The sequence below is a fragment of the Panthera pardus genome, unplaced genomic scaffold (genome assembly GCF_024362965.1).
Source record: "Panthera pardus isolate Hobbes unplaced genomic scaffold, ASM2436296v1 HiC_scaffold_1, whole genome shotgun sequence".
Lineage (NCBI taxonomy): Eukaryota > Metazoa > Chordata > Mammalia > Carnivora > Felidae > Panthera > Panthera pardus.
This window is the reverse complement of record NW_026526654.1, coordinates 3,867,152-3,884,333: the sequence shown is the minus strand read 5'-3', so window position 1 is coordinate 3,884,333 and position 17,182 is coordinate 3,867,152. Positions and strand designations below refer to the sequence as shown.

Sequence of the window (17,182 nt, the reverse complement as noted above, 5' to 3'; positions counted from 1 at the left end):
TGGATAGCAGGTGTTGGGAACACCCAGTCTTGTAGGTCCCAGGGTAGCAATGGCATTCACTGGTCACTCCCTCTGACAGAGGTTCAGAGAAACTTTCAGTGTGACCACCTACCTGCTGAACTTACACTCTAAGCAGCGAACTTTAAGGAGTGAAAGAGGTGTCCCCAGTGGGAAAAGGGAGCAGAGAAGGAAGCGTGTTCAATGTAAACTTAAAATACAGTAAAATGGGACATGACCCCCATTCAAATCCCAGAGATGTGGGCAAGTCCCCAAAAGTAGTTGTTAGATTTATAAACTGAACACAATTCATCCCCTCTGCCAAAACAAACAAACAAACAAACAAACAAAAACCAATACATTGAAATTTCAGGGATAATTGGGAAAAATGTCAGAGAAATGTTCACTGAAATTCAGTCTCTCCAACTCAAACATGTCAGGGCTGGAACACAACCTCTCTTAGTCCAGGCAACAATGCCTTTTGCTTATTATAGCAAGGATACAATGGGCCAAAGACAACAAATGGCTTTACAGAGTGACTTTTTAAACTTCTCTTCTGGGCCAACGCCTAGACCTTTTTAGATTCAACCAGCCCTGCAAGACCTGTGAACAGCAGATTCCAAAGGTCCAGAGATCTGGCCGTTCCTTCCCAGACACAACATCAGACACATAAAATATGTCAGGTTTTTTTTTGTATATTTTGAAATATGGAAGCATATTTTAAATATTCTTAAGGCATTTATTTATTAAAATGTACCCTGCCAAGATTTCACATTAGCTTAAAATTCAAATCAGTCTTTACATTTTTTCTACTGAGGTATCTGCCTCAGCATATTACATAAAAACACTACCTCCTGGAGCACGTGGGTGGCTCAGTTCTTTGAGCATCCAACTTCAGCTCAGGTCATTATCTCCCGGTTCACAGGTTTGAGTCCACAGTGGACTCTGTGTAGACAACTCAGAGCCTGAAGCCTGCTTCTGATTCTCTGTCTACCTCTCTCTCTGACCTCTCCTGCTCATGCTCTCTCTCTCTCTCTCAAAAATAAATGAACATTAAAAAAAGTTTGAAAACAATGTCTTCCTTAATCAGTGTTACCAGCATCCACGTGGGGAGCCCCATGGTCAGCCTCTGTGAGCTGCAGCGTAGGTGAAACAGCTGGATGTTAATACTGCCTTGCTATAAAATGAAAACCCCTAACTCAAACTCATTGGAAAAAGAGTGAAACTTCTGCAGTGTTCTTTACAAGAGGTACTTTTTGCTCATGAAAAGGAATCAGTACGTCCCCTAAGAATAATAAAAGGAAATATTTTACAGTTAAGCATATGATTTGGAGGGAAGAATTTGGATATTGCTCTGCTGGTCCAGACTGTTAACACTCTTCTTCTTCCTCCTGTGGGCCCCCTTCATCAGCTATCACAAAAGTTTTGTCTGTGGCATAGAGATTGCCCATGGTACGCTGCAGTACAGGGTTGTTTTCCCCCTTGTTATTTTGGCAAATCAATTCAATGTTCCTTAGATTCCCGAAATAGAAATCTCTTTCTCCAAGTCTTCAACATTAAGTTTCAACACGTTGACCTGCTGCATCAATTAGCTGTTTCATCATCCCAGTTGCCCACACCAGATTCTTTAGCACCAAACCCAGGTCAACCTTAGGGGTTGCAGTAGTTCTGTGGGTCACAGAGGGCCTCTGTGGAGCTGCACTCCTAGAGCTGAGAAGTTTCTTCAGTTTGTTTAGAGCTGGAGCAACAAGGGAGGGAGCCACTAAAGTTTTCTCATCTTGTCTGGCAGCTATAGGGTCATAGTCTTTTTCATCATAGTTTGCATCAAAAAAGTTCTTGAACCACTGAACAAATTCAAAATTGCCTTGAAAATTTCCTTTTCTAATTTGTCCACAGGAATTATTTTGTCAATACCAATTGTCTTAAAACCTGCTTGTAGTATTTTGAAGTTCTGGATGTATTCGTGTTCTAGTTTAGTGTGGAATTTCACTTTCTTCAAGGCAATGGAGCCAAGGAACAGCATGCCCATAAACTGATGATAAGCAGTTACTGAGTGCAACTGTTTGATCTTTGTCAGATTCAGCTGCAGAGACTCATTGACCCAGGCCCAGCATGTCATGTTGTCTTAGATTATTGCTGGTGATGGACATTGAGTATACATTCAGTGCCTTCTTCGGTTCTTGGTGGGACCATATCCCCTGCCTGTGCCTGGCTTTGGTTCTGTCTTGGTCTTGCTCAAACTGTCCCACCTTACTATATTAAGATTTTTATTTGTCACATTTTCCAAATTTTATAACAATATATCTTAGTGTTGGCTTACTTTTTTTTTAATGGAATTTCTCTGTGCCTTCTGCATCTGAATGTGTGTTTCCTTCCCTAGATTGTGGATGTTTTCACCTATTATTTCCTTAACCACATTTTCTGCCCCTTTTTCTCTCTCTTTTTCTTCTTCTTAGACTCCTATAGTTAAATGTTATTATGTTTAATAGAGTCACTTTTTGCCCTAAGTCTATTCTTGTGTTGCATTATTGTTTTATTTATTTTTTTCAGTTTTTTTCCATTCCTTTGTCTTTTTTGGTCACTAATTCATTCCTCTCCTCCCCCCAGCCCACTATGCATTGCATGAAGCCTTTTTCCAATTTGTTTATTGAATTTTCAAATGATTTATTTTTTTTAACTCTTTTAACTCTGTGGTGTGTCACTGATGTCTTCTATTCTTTGCTCAAGCCCAGTGAGTATCATTATGATCAATGCTTTAAATCATCCATAATAGAATATTTATCTTATTATCTTTCTATTGTTATTTATACCTGTTTGGCCTAGCTCTCTGACTGTTACCTTATCTTGTTCTTTCATTTAAGATAAATATCTCCTTCTTCGCATTTTGTTTATCTGTACCATTTTCTGTGTGTCAGAAATGCCAGTTTGTCTTCTGCTCCCGAAAGTAATGGCTTTATGAAGAAGAGGTCATGTAATGTCCATGCTCTTTGGTTTCATGGAGTGTCTCTGGTGTGTGCTGTGTGTATTCTGATATTTTGTTCTGGCTGCTCCATCCTTCAGTCAAGTTATCTGCAGAGGCTCTCCTTGCTTTCTATGGACAGTGTTTGGTCTCTGACCTGAATTTGGCAAGTTTTACTTGGTGTGCTCTGGTCTGTTTGTGAAATAAAACTTGTCATCATCCCTACCAGGAGGAACTGGGGCCCTGCAAAACTCTCTGGTCAGTAGATGTGGTGTGGGTAGGAGTTTAGGCTTATCTTGTGGGGAATGGCCTCACTGTGCTGGACTGATGCAAGCTTGACTGAGAATGGCAGTCCTACCAGAATTAAGGGGTCTGGAGCTTGGTGTAAACTAGTTAGGCAGCCAGTATAGATGCTGCTCTGCTTTCTGCAAGTAGCTCTGTCTTTATGCTAAGGAGCATGGGAGGGAAATAGTGCCAGCCAGCTCCTTTGTTCCAGGAAAGGTGTCTCTGAATGCTGCCCCTAAGAACTGTGCTCCAAAAAGAGCAAATAATCTCTACCTGTGTGCACCAGGCATTCTTCAGATTGCTGTTTCCACACCATCTGCCACTGAGTTGTTTGCTTGCTTTCTCTCTAAGAGGAGGACAGTGCCTTTGGGATCTATCACAGCCAAGGCCACTGACAATTAGGACTCCAGATTTTAATCCTCACTGATTGCAAGAACTCTCAAAATTTAGCTCCTGTCTTTTTCCAGAACAATGTTTTGAGGAAATGTTCTCCAGGTGTGTTCCCCGATTTTCTCCTCCCTCTCTCACTCTCTCTGTCTACACAGTTCCTCTGACCATTTTGTAAGAAAATTATTTCCTTTATTTGATTTTACGAGTTGTTTATATATTTTGGATACTTACCCCTTATTTAATATTGGGTTAGTAAAACTTTTCTCATTTTGTAGGTTGATTTTTCATTTTTTTCTTTGACTGTTTCATTTGCTGTGAAGATTTTAAGTATATTTGATTCCTATTTGTTAATTTTTACTTTTGTTTTTCCTGCTTTCAGTGTCACTTCCAAAACACCATTGCCAAGACCATTGGTGAGGTGCCATATCTTAATGTTTTCTTCTAGTTTTATGGTATCATATCTTGTGTTTAAGTCTTTGATCTTTTTGAATTATCTTTTTGTGAGTGACATGAGAGGTGGGTCTAACATCATTATTCTGCATGTATGTATCCAGTTTTCCAAACTTTTGTTAAATAAACTATTCTTTCCCTCTCTTTTTATTTTCCATATTTTCACCAGGTGTGACTGGTGACTACCTTAATAAATATTAGTTGATCATACATGTGGGTGTTTAATTATGTGCTGTCCATTTGGTTCCATTGGTGTGTGTTTATTTTTTTGTGCCAATAACATACTATTTTATTACTATAGCTTCGTAATATAGTTTGAAACCAGGAAGTGAAATATCTCTAGCTTTGTTCTTTCTTAGGTTTGCTTTGGTTATTTGCTCTTGCAATTCTTACAAATTTTAGGTCTTTTGCTATTTCTATGTCTGTGAATAATGCCATTGGAATTTGGATAAGAATTGCATTGAATCTATAGATGACTTTGTGCAGTATGGGCATTTTAACACTATGAATTCTTCCAATCATAGCACACTGGATGTATTTTCATTTGTCTGTGTCTTGTTTGATTTTCTTCAAAAAAGGCACGCATTTTTCCTTGTACATATCTTTAATTCCTTGCCTTAATTTATTCCTATATGTTGTATTCTATATATATATATATACACACACATATACATATGTATATACATATGCATGTATATATATACATAAATAAATGTGTAGAAATTAAACTGATTTCTGATATTGATTTTATATTCTATAGTTTTATTGAAATCGTTCATTAGTTCCAATAGTATCTTTGTTCAGTTGTTGAGATTTTCTATATACAAAATGATATCAACTACAATTACTGACAATTTTAATTGTACTTTTCAGAATCAGTTGCCTTTTATTTCTTTGTGTTGTCTAATTTTTCTAGCTAGAACTTGGAGTATTATATAGAATAAGAGTAGTGAAAGTGAGCATCATTGTCTTGTTTCTGATCTTAGAAGATACACTTTCAATTTTTTCACCATTGTGTATAAAGCCTGTTGCAGTTGGATGTAGATGACCTTTATTAGGGTAAGGTATATTTGTTCTATACCCAGTCTGTAGAAGGTTTTTTATCATGAAAGAACATTGTATGTGTCAAATGCTTTTCTGCATCTATTGTGATGATCAAGTGATTTTTATCTTTCATTTTATTGATGTAAAAGGTTGCATTTTATTTGAGTATGTTGAACCATTACTGCATCACAGAGATAAATCCCAAATGGCTAAAGTGAACACTTTTAAACTGATTCTTGAATTAAGTTTGGAAATATTCTGTTGAAAATGTTTACATTAATATGTGCAGTGATATTGGTGTATAGTTTTCTACTTTGTAATGTTCTTATCTATCATTAGTATCAGTGTAATGCTGGCCTTGTAAAAAGACTTTGAAAGTGTTTCCACCTCTTCAATTTTTGGAAGAATTTGAGCAGCATAGGTATTAATTCTTTGGTAAATGTTTGGTAGAATATGCCAGTGAAGCCATCTGATCTGGGTTGTTTTCTGTGTTGGGAGTATTTGTTTCTTCTTTACTGTTTTTAATTCTTTCCTACTAATTGATCTGTTTAGATTTTATGTTTCTTCATGATTCTGTCCTGCTAGGTTGTATGTATAAATTGTAGGTATATAATTATTCATAGTAATCTCTTATGATCTTATGAATTTCTGTCATATTAGATGTAAAGTCTTTTTCTACAGTTATAATTTTATTTATTGAGGATTCACAATTTTTTTCTTAGCCTATGTAAAGCTTTCTTAATTTTTTTTACATTCTTGAAAGATGAACTCTTAGTTGTACTAATCATTTTTCATTACTGTTTTGAGCTTATTTATTTCTGCTCATATCTTTATTATTTCCCTTTTTTTGCTTTTTTTTTAGCTTATTTTTTTCTTCTTTTTCTAGTTCATTGAGACCTTGCAAGGAAGATCTAGTGGTGGTGAATTTTGTTATATTTTGTTTGCTTAAGAAACTTTATTCTTCCTACATATCTGAAGGATAATCTTTCTTGGCATGGTATTGTTGGTTGCCAATTTTTGCTTTTCAACACTTTGAATTTGCCATTCTACTCTTTCCTTGTGTAATTATAGTAGAAGGGACTAAAGCAGCTTCCCCACCTCCTTTGTATCTGCAGCCCTAATTGAGATATTGTTTTTGGGGGGCTGCACAGGAAAATTAGAAATGTCTCAGGTCTCTTGGTATAAAGGGCAGAGGCGCATTTGTTTGGTAATGGATGTCAAGTTAGTTGTATAAAAAAAAGGGCTAGAAAAGAATAACTTGCCCCACCATGGTACTAAAATCATTTTCCAGAACATAATAGATTGCATTAATAAGTTTTTTTCTATCAGTAATGCCTTTTAAAGTAAATTGAAAAAATTATCCAATTAAAAGGCATAAAGTGGATGAACTTAAAAAAAGGTGGGGGGGGGGAGAAGAAAAAAAAAGGGTCCCAGCTATATGCTGTCCACAGAGCACATTAATTTTAAGGAAAACGTAGATTCATAGTGAAAGGATGGAAGAAATGTTCCATATGAATGGAAAACAAAAGGCAGCAAGGCTAGCTATTGTTGCATCAGACAAAGTACACGTTCGGTCAAAATCTTCAGTAAAATAAAAGTAAGGTTATTATGTAATGACAAAGAGATCAATAAATCAAGAGAATATAATAATTGTAAATATATACAGACCCAACATCAGAGCATCTACATATATGAAGTCAACAATAACAGATCTAAATGGAAAAATAGACCCATAAGTATAGAAAACTTAATACCCTAATTCAACAATGAATAGATCATACAGACAGAAAAGTCAATAAGGAAAAATTGGACTAGGACTATATTTTAAACCAAACGAGCATAACATACATGTATATAACTTTTTATTCAACTGCATCAGAATATACATTCTTCCGAAGGTCACATGGTACATCCTCTAGGATAGATAACATATTAGCTCATAAAACAAGTCTTAGCAAATTTAAAAATATTAAAATAATAAAAAGTATATTCTTTCAATCACAATGATAGTAAACTAGAAAGAAATAACAAGAGGAAGGCTGAAAACTTCATAAAAAATTCATAAACTAGACAACTTACTACTGAACAACCAATTAAAGCACCATATATAAATAGGTATGAAATTCTGCTAAAGTAGTGCTAAGAGAAAAGTCTATTATGAAACACCTAAATTAAGGTAAAAAATTTCAAATAAACAACTATGTTTACTCTTTAAAGAAATAACTAAAAGAGACCAAAGCCCAAATTTATAAAAATAAACGTTTAAAGATATTATACAGATCACAAATAAAGTACTAGAAAAAAAATAAAAGTATCAATGAAACAAAGAGTTGCCTTTTAAAAATAAAAACAGAAAAAACTTAGCTGAAGGAAAGAAAAAAAGGAGACAATACAAATAAATAAAATAAAAATGATAGAGAAGACATAAAAAATGATAATTTAAAATTAAAAGAATTATAGTAGACTACCAAAATAATTTATACACCAAATGACTGGATAATCTAGATGAAATGTATAAATTCCTAGAAACATGATTTATCATCTGTGACTCATGAAGAAATAGAAAATCTGAACAAAGCAACGACAGGAATACTAAATCATTAATCAAAAACCTCCCAAGGCCGGGGTGGGGGGAGGGCATGACCAAATGGTTTAAATGGTGAATTCTAACAAACATTGAAAGGTTAATGCCAAAAATCTCAAATTATTCTGAAAAACTGAAGAGGAAGGTACACTTCCAAATTCATTTAACAAGGCCATTTTTAAGATACCAAAACTAGATAAGGACTCTAAAAGAAAATAAATTTAAGGTCAATATTCCAGATAAATGTAGATACAAATAGTCTAAACAAAACATTAACAAACACAATTCAACAACATATTTATAGAAATATATAGCTTGACCACATGGGATTTATTCCTGTTATGCAAAAATGGTTCAGCATATGCCAATTAATAAACATGATATACTATGATAAGAAACTAACGATAAAAATTATGTCATCTCAGTACATGTAGAAATAGCATTTGACAATATAAGATATCTTTCATGATACAAATCTTCAACAAATTGGGTATAGAAGCAAGATGAATCAAGAAAATAAAATCTATTGTCACAAGCCCACAACTGACATCATATGCAAAGGTAAAAGGATGAAAGATTTTCCCTAATTTCAGGAACAAAATAGTGACTTCACTCCCCACTTCTTTTCAACATAGTGCTGAATACTCTAGCCAAAGCAATTAGGCAAGCAAAACAAACAAACAAAATGCATCCCGATTGTAAAATTGTCCCTGTTTGTGGATGACATTATTTTATATGAGGAAAAACTACAAATTCCATGAAAAACTACTAGAACAAATAAAGAAATTTAATAAATTAACATGATACAAAATAAACACAGATTTAGTCATGTTTCTGTACTAACAATGAAATATATAAAAATAAAGCAATCCCATGCATAATAGCATCAGACATAATAAAACACTAAGAAATAAACAAAAACAGATATCTATACACTAAAATTATAAAACATTAATTAAGGTAATTGAAGAAGACAGAAATGAAAAGATATTCCATGTTCACTGGAAAAATTAATTGCAAATTATGAACATCATTAAATTTCCAAACTATCCAGAACATCTATAGATTCCATGCAATCTTTATCAAAATTCCAATGACATTTTTTACAGAAATGGAAAAAAAAAATCTGAAATTCATATAGAACCACAAGAAGATCCAAAGAGGCAAAGCAATTATGAGAAAGAAGAACAAACCTGGAGGCATCACACAACCTGATTTCAAATTGCATTATGAAGCTATACCAATCAAAACAATATGATATTAATATAAAAAGAAACCTATGAAGCAATAGAACCTACAATCAAGAAACTACAAATAAATCCATGCATATGCATTCAATTAAAATCTGACAAAGGAGGATCACATAGGTAGCTCAGTTGACTAAGCATCTAACTCTTGATTTCAACTCAGGTTATGAACTGATGGTTTGTGAGTTTGAGCCCCACAGAGCTATGAGCTGACAATGTGGATACTGCTTGGGAATCTCTCTCCGTCTCTCTCTGCCCCTCCCATGCTCTTCCTCTCTCAAAATAGATAAATACACATAAAAAAAATAAATAAATAGAAGTTGGCAAAGTGTCCAAGGGTATTCAATAGAAAAACGGATATCTTCTCCAACAAATGATGTTGGGAAATTTGGGTGTTCACCTGCAAAAAGAATGTTACCCCTATCTTACACCATTCATTAAAAACAACAGAAATTGTATGAAAAGTATGGACGTAAGACTGAAAGCCATAAAGCTAATAAAAAATTAGAAAAAATTCACCTTGACATTGGTCTTAGCAATGATTTTTTTGGCTATGATGCATAAGGCAAAGGCTACAAAAAAATTAAATAAGTGGGACTCTATCAAATTAAAAAGCATCTACCCAGCAAAAGAAGCAATCACCATCAAGAATTTAAATGCACCATACATAATGGGAGAAAATATGTACATTCCATCTATCTGTTGTGAGGTTAATATCCATAATATATAGGACTCTTAAGCAACTTAATAGCAAAAAAAAAAAAAAAAAAAGACAAATAATCCGATTGAAAAAATGGTCAGAGAAGTTAGGCATTGTTTAAAAAGAGGCATACACTGGCAAACAGGCAAATAAAAAGATGCTCAACATCACTAATCATCAGCGAAATGTAAATAAAATAAAAACAATTTATAATACCTCACAATTATTGGAATATCTCTAAATTAAGACAAGAGATAGCAAGAGATAGCAAGGTTATGAAAAGAAAAGCGTATATAACTACTAACACTATTTTGAAGATATATTTCCATGTTCATGTTCATTGTAGTGTTATTCACTATAGTCAAAATAAAACATAAACGATACCTAAAACACAAACAAAACATACCTGAACAAAAACAAAACAAAACATAAACAAACATAAAAAACAACATAAGACCCATTATGATATGTGATATACATAGACATCTATATATATCCATATAGATATATATTGTTATTCCTAAAAAGAAGGAAATCCTGCCATTTGCAATAACATGGATAAACCTGGAGGGTATTATTCTAAGTGTAATAAGTAAGGTAAATGTGGAAGATAAATATTGAACGAACTCATACACACACGCAAGGTCCCAAATGGTATTACTTCAGCCAAGTCTCCAAACTGGGGCTCATAATGAACATAATGACAATTTCTAATACCCCTGATATATTTCAAAATATATATATATATATAAAAATTTATATACCCAGGATGATGTGAGAAAAAAAACTGATGTTCTGGCTACATTTGTTTTTTGTAGGAGGTCTCTTGACCTTTTCTATCCCCCATACAGACCTTTTCTATCCCCCATAAGAAGATCAGATAATCCACCTATTAAGACAAACTATTCCAAAATGAAGATAAGATTACCTAATAATCTTTTCTTTTTTCTTTTCTGTTTATGACTTTTTTTTGCCAAACCTTTAGTCTTTCCCTTTTGGTAGACATTTGGAACTGCCCTCTACTTGCTAGATGGGATGCTGCTCAATTCATGAATCATTTAATAAAACCAAATAAAATTTTAAATTTACTTGGTTGAATTGTGGATATAACACTTATAAGTAGAATCATAAAATGCTGAGCTCATAGATACAGAGTGCAAAATGCTGGTTGCCCAGAGCCGGGAGGTTGGAGTAAATGGGAGATGCTGGTCAAAAGGTACAGACTCCCAGTTATAATATAAATAAGTGCTGGGGACCTAATACATAGCACAGTGACTATAGTCAACAAAAGTCTTATATATTGGAAAGCTACTGGGAGTAAATCTAAAATGTTCTTACCACACAGACAACAAATGTAATTTTATGATGTGATGGACATAAGAACTAACTTTACTATGGTAATCATTTTGTAATATATACATATATCAGGTCAATATGTTGTACACCTTAAACTTGCTCAATGTTGTATGTTAATTATAGCTTGATAAAGCTTTCACAATACTAGTAAATATGTTAATTGCCAAATACATATATGTAAACATTAAATTATTTTACAATTCTATCTGGTTTAAGATCTATCCTCAACAATAGTTTGTAAATGGTGACATGTAAAATATTGAGAAAATCACCCTCAATGTTGCCCATGGGAGAACACAAAACTATAACAATTATAAATTTATAAATTTTAAATGTTACTAACTAAAAAGGATGTTTAAAGGAAAAACATGGAAATGGCAAAGTAGAAATATTTGAAAATAGATTGCTTGATAATGCCAGTAGTCACTAATTTCATTTAAATGAGGTAATAAGTAAGGAAGGGTGGCGCCCAAGTAATTCCAAGCTTTAAATACCATCCATTACAAAATACAGTTTTTTCCATTATATTTCCATAGTTTCTTTTTTTTTTTATTTTATTTTTTTATTTTATTTTATTTTATTTTATTTTTTTTTGAGACAGAGAGAGACAGAGCATGAATGGGGGAGGGTCAGAGAGAGAGGGAGACACAGAATCGGAAGCAGGCTCCAGGCTCTGAGCTGTCAGCACAGAGCCCGACGCGGGGCTCGAACTCACGGACCGTGAGATCATGACCTGAGCCAAAGTCAGACGCTTAACCGACCAAGCCACCCAGGCGCCCCTATATTTCCATAGTTTCAATGCAATATTTATTATTTTATTTACCAAATTTTCACACATTTTAATAGAGGATAATTTTCCACTTTTCTACGAAGTCTTGGAAGCTCTGGTATAAACAATATATGTAGTCTTTATTGCAGAGCTTTTTAGCCCAAATGTAAACAACTTCATAAGGGAAGAAATAAATGTCATAAAGGGTATAAATACTCTTAGATTAAATATGCCATGTCAAATTAGAGCATGCTAGAAAAGAGGAAAAACAATAACAGAACTCAATTTGGTTAGAGGGCATTTATTTACTCATAAGGGGACAAATTATATCTAGTAGAATTCTGACCATCAGGTGATATTACTATCATTTTATATCTGATATTATGCATTAGAGAATATTTTAATTGAAACTCTTGGGAAATTTAACAATTTCCCAATCTCTATGGTGAAAACCTCTATAGTTGAATTACTGTGAATATAACAAAAGGAAGGGATAAAATTATAAATCTTCATTGTCCTCTAGAGAAAATGTCTCTGGGGCACACAACCGAGATTAAATATCTGCTTGGTATCCCTTTCTCATGGGGAATTGAACAGACTGTCCTGGAAGCTCCCTAAGAACATGTAAATGTTCTATGTGCTTCCTTACCTCATTTAGTCCCACATTCTTCAGTTACATTATTATGTTCACTATCAATTCATCATGGGCAAGCTTTATCAGTGCCACAGAAGAGTAAACTGGTGGATCTATTCAACCCATTTGTTGATGAAATGAATCAGAAATGAAAGCAATGAAAAGCATCCAAAAATATCACATTAATTTAGGTGAGTTATTTCAGCTTTTTACAAATGTCACTGACTGCATATGATGCATATAATCTCTATGTGGGGAACTTTAGAATTTATAGAATCAGTATTCTCCTGCCACTGTAGAACTTGACTTTAGATATTTTGTGGTTTTTTTTTTATTCTAGATGTTTGTACACAGATGTCTACACAAATTCTAACAAGGCTTAGAGGTATTGATACTATTTAGTATCTGAAAACTATAGTTATGGGTGGCAGTTTTCATTTTTAAAGAATGTTGAAATAAAAGCTTTTCTAACAGTCTGCTTCTATAAGTGTAGACAAAGCTATTGTAAAAATATTTAAATGTATATGACTTACACATTTCTGAATTTCTTTTTTTTGTAATATGAGATAAACTACTCATTGATTTTATGCTAATAAGACTACAAAACATGTAAACAATATCAACTTAATTTATATGGTAAATTCAACATTTCAAAAAATATTTTTATTTCATGAAACACAACTATGCAGGCAACACGTACAATATTTTGTTCTAGTATGTATTTGCTAAATATGCATATTATACACATGATCCTCTGTAATAAATATTACATATTTTGTCTATTCCAGGGATTGATCATGATATTTGAGCAAGAGCTTCTCCACCCAAGACCTGATAACTGAAACAAACACAATTGATTTGAGCCATAAATATATTCAGGAATTATAGTTATTTTCATGGACTCCTTAGGTACTGATTTTACATAATATCCTTTGAAGTTTCTACGTTTGAGTTCTTTAACCTTTAATATGGGAGTTTACTCTATCTTCTTTTATGATTGATTCAATAATCAGTACTTTGTTTTTCTTCGTTTAGAGGTTACTTGTGTTTCAACAGAACCATACAATTGTCTATGTTTGGAAAATCCCTTTGTATCAATAAATATAAGACAAATTATTGTAGTTTCCAAAGACATGTTAGCTCTAAGGCCTCCAAATACCCCTGATATATTTCAAAAATATATAAATTTACACACCCAGGATGATGTGAGAAAAAACTGATGTTCTGGTTACATTTGTTTTTTGTAAGAGGTCTCTTGACAAAATTATATCTCAAAAATCCACACACTTTAATGCTTCTTGGAACTGATATATTACAAATTGCAAACTAAACTTCTATCCATTCCAAGAGCATTAAGTTGACTCAAAAAATAAACCTCTCATTCAACTGTAAGAAGTAGTCGAAACCTTCAACAAGGTAGGCACAGGTGACCTAAATAACACAAATGGCAAGATGTCTGATCTTTATACTCACTCTGTATAATTATTGCGATAAAGTAGCTGTTTTATTTGATATTCTGTGAATCAGAAAACTATCAATAAGAGATTTTTATTTCAGAGCTACAGGGTTAATAATCTTTGAAGTCTTTTCTCTCCATGTTTTTTCACATGGAATTATGTAATTTTTATTGATATATTTAAGTCATTTATTTGCTAATTAATAATTCTCTGGTATGGATTTACTCCCAGAAATGGAGAGAACCAAAGTTTGTGTATTACTCCAGTGTATTTTTTATGAATTACTTACTAATTCTTTTCTGAAAATTGAAAATATAGCTATAGTTTCACAAATTATTCTGTTTTAAGAATTATTCATCTAATTATTGCATTAAGTCTATGTTATTTAGTTCTATCATAAGCCAATGTCTTTTAAAACATTGACACACAAAAGTAGACATGACATAGACTTTATTATCCAGTGTCTTGCAGGTTAATGAGAGAAACATACATTAAGGGGTGACTACATTGTTATGGTTTAATTGTTATGATAAAGACAATAGACTCTGAGACCAGATGTAAAAAATAATCTAGAATGAGTCTTCTGGAGATAGTAAAGTAAAAAGAAAATTGAATAGAGATCATAACTCTTACTTTTGATATAAGTACAAAAGCAACCGGGTTTAAATACTTTTATGTTTCACATTTTCATGGTGAAATTTAAGCCCCTTGTGAATTGAAAAAGAACATTTAGTCAGGAAAACTGTGTTGAAATATCATTTCCACTTATTTATATCTTTATGATCATGAACAAGTCTTAAACTCTATGTCTCCATTTCTTCTTCAGTACAATTGGGTAATATTTCCAAGTGACATAAATTAAAATAAATTAGATAATGTATTTAAGAGCTCAGTTTGAATGTGATAAAATGTTAATAGAAAATAAAATTAATTTTGCACCAACTTGATGATGAGAAACCATGACCACACCATACCCTCAAATAAAACTTTCTTATGATATTTTCAGAGTGAACACCTCCCATGGGTTGATGACCTGATTAATTCTGTTTGATGAACTTCATACTACTATATTTATCACAAGAGTTACATACAGATGATAGAATTTATGAAGATGCTAAACCAAAGCACCTTTTTTGAGTTCATCCTCATGGGGTTTTCTGATGATCCAGCCAAACAGCCACTCCTGTTTTTCCTGCTTCTCTGCATTTACCTGACCACCATGGTTGGAAACCTTCTCATAATCCTAACAAGTATATCAAATGTTTGCTTTCACTCCCCTATGTATTATTTCCTTAGCAATTTATCCTTGATTGACCTTTGTTTGTCTTCCACTACTGTTCCCAAAATGCTTGTAGACATCCAGACAGGAAATTCTACTATCTCATTTAATAACTGCATGATGCAAATGTACCTATTTATCTGTTTTTCAGGGATGGAAACATTACTTCTCCCTATTATGTCTTATGACCGTTTTGTGGCCATCTGCCTTCCTTTGTCCTACTTATCCATTATGACTCCCAAATTCTGTGCTCGTCTGGTGGCCACCTCCTGGATCTTTGCAATCTTGAGTGCACAGATACACACCATCTTATTGGTTCAATTATCCTTCTGTAAGGATAACAAAATTCCTCAGTTCTTCTGTGATATTGGACCACTGCTAAAATTGTCCTGTTCAGATACCCATAGCAATGAGTTATTTATTTTTATTGAGGGGGGACTGGTGGTGGTGGTAAGCTTTATCTGTATTTTAGTTTCTTACATACTCATTGGTTATTCTATAGTCAGAATGCCATCAACCATAGGGAAATTTAAAGCATTCTCCACATGCTCTTCTCATATCTGCGTGGTCCTCTTGTTTTTTGGCACAATAATTGGCGTTTATTTATGTCCCTCCAACTCCCATATAGCTGAAAAAGACCAAGCAGCAGCTGTCATGTACACTGTGATTACTCCCTTGTTAAATCCTTTCATCTATAGCCTAAGGAATAGTTATCTGACAGGGGCTCTTAGGAAAACTATTCAAAAGAAATTGTTTCTATAACACATTTCAAGGTGTGGAGACTTTTCAGGTAAACACATAGAGGAGTCAATGATTTTATTAATTCTTGTTCATTTACCTTTGCATTTTGTGATTGAAATGCCTACTGATAGTTTCTTCAGTAAATTACCATTTTGTGTGTAGCAAGAAAATCCATGAACTATAAACTAGTAAAATTGTTATCATTTTTGAGTGTATTATTCTGAGTTGCAGGAATATTGTAGATGGTATAGAAAAAACTATATATTGTGAAATTTCTGCAAATTCTACCAATCCTAACATGTCAAACAAACCTCAAATATGATTGACAAAATTTGTTTCATTGGACATGACTAAAAATATTTTACAAAAGGAATGACTATTTTTTGATATCACTTTTGATATTGTGTTTTGATTGAATCTTTTGGATATACTAAGTGTATACTCATACCAAAACAAATAAAAATATATTTCCTAATATATTTCCAATTTGTATTATTTGCATGTCTAGTTGGACTACATTGGTTAATAATTACAATACATGTCAAAAAATAGACATAGTGAACTTCTGTCTTGTTTATGATGAAACATAAAATTTTCAATGCTACTTAGTTTTTAATATACTAGAATTTGGATATATATGGAGATTTATTTTTATTTTATTTTATATTAGGGTATGACTCTGTGTGTATGTGTAATCTATCATCATTTATTGAAAAGTTTATTGTTTCTCCTCGGTGCACTGTCAACATTCTCTTAGAATTTATGTATATATATGTGTGGTCTCTGAACAATCCATTGTATTGCATTTTTAAAATTCCTGAATCTTTCAGCAGTGCCTTACTACTTTATTTCAATTGTATAATAAAACTTACAGGCTTTGAGTTTGAGCTACAATATGTAAAGAGCTTACAAGTTGTTACCTTACAGTAAGAATAAGTTGGCATACTAAAAGTCAAGGATCGCTTTGACCTAAAAGAAAACTGTGATTTCAGGACTAAAAATCACACCAAAATCTCAAAATGCAGGACAATCCAGAGCCAAGATCTCATCTATTTTTGGCTTCTGTTGAGACTGCTGAGATACAAGTTCTTAAACTTCCAAGAGGAAGGATCTTGATTGAGAAGCTCCATAAGAAATATCCTCACTCCTGTGTGAATAGCCTGACCTTTTGATTTTGAGAAGGTTTTAACAAAAGCTAGTACAACCATTCACTCAGCTATTTCCCAATATCATCCTTACAGTGGATATTTCTGAATATTGGCATATTTTACTGTGTGCATAAACTGACAA

At 33.1% G+C, this 17,182-nt stretch overlaps 1 pseudogene; it reads right to left on the bottom strand.

Annotated features, from left to right (window-relative positions):
- Positions 1-1,367: 1,367 nt before the first annotated feature.
- LOC109259538 (microtubule-associated protein RP/EB family member 1-like) lies at positions 1,368-15,093 on the bottom strand (annotated as a pseudogene).
- Positions 15,094-17,182: the final 2,089 nt, after the last annotated feature.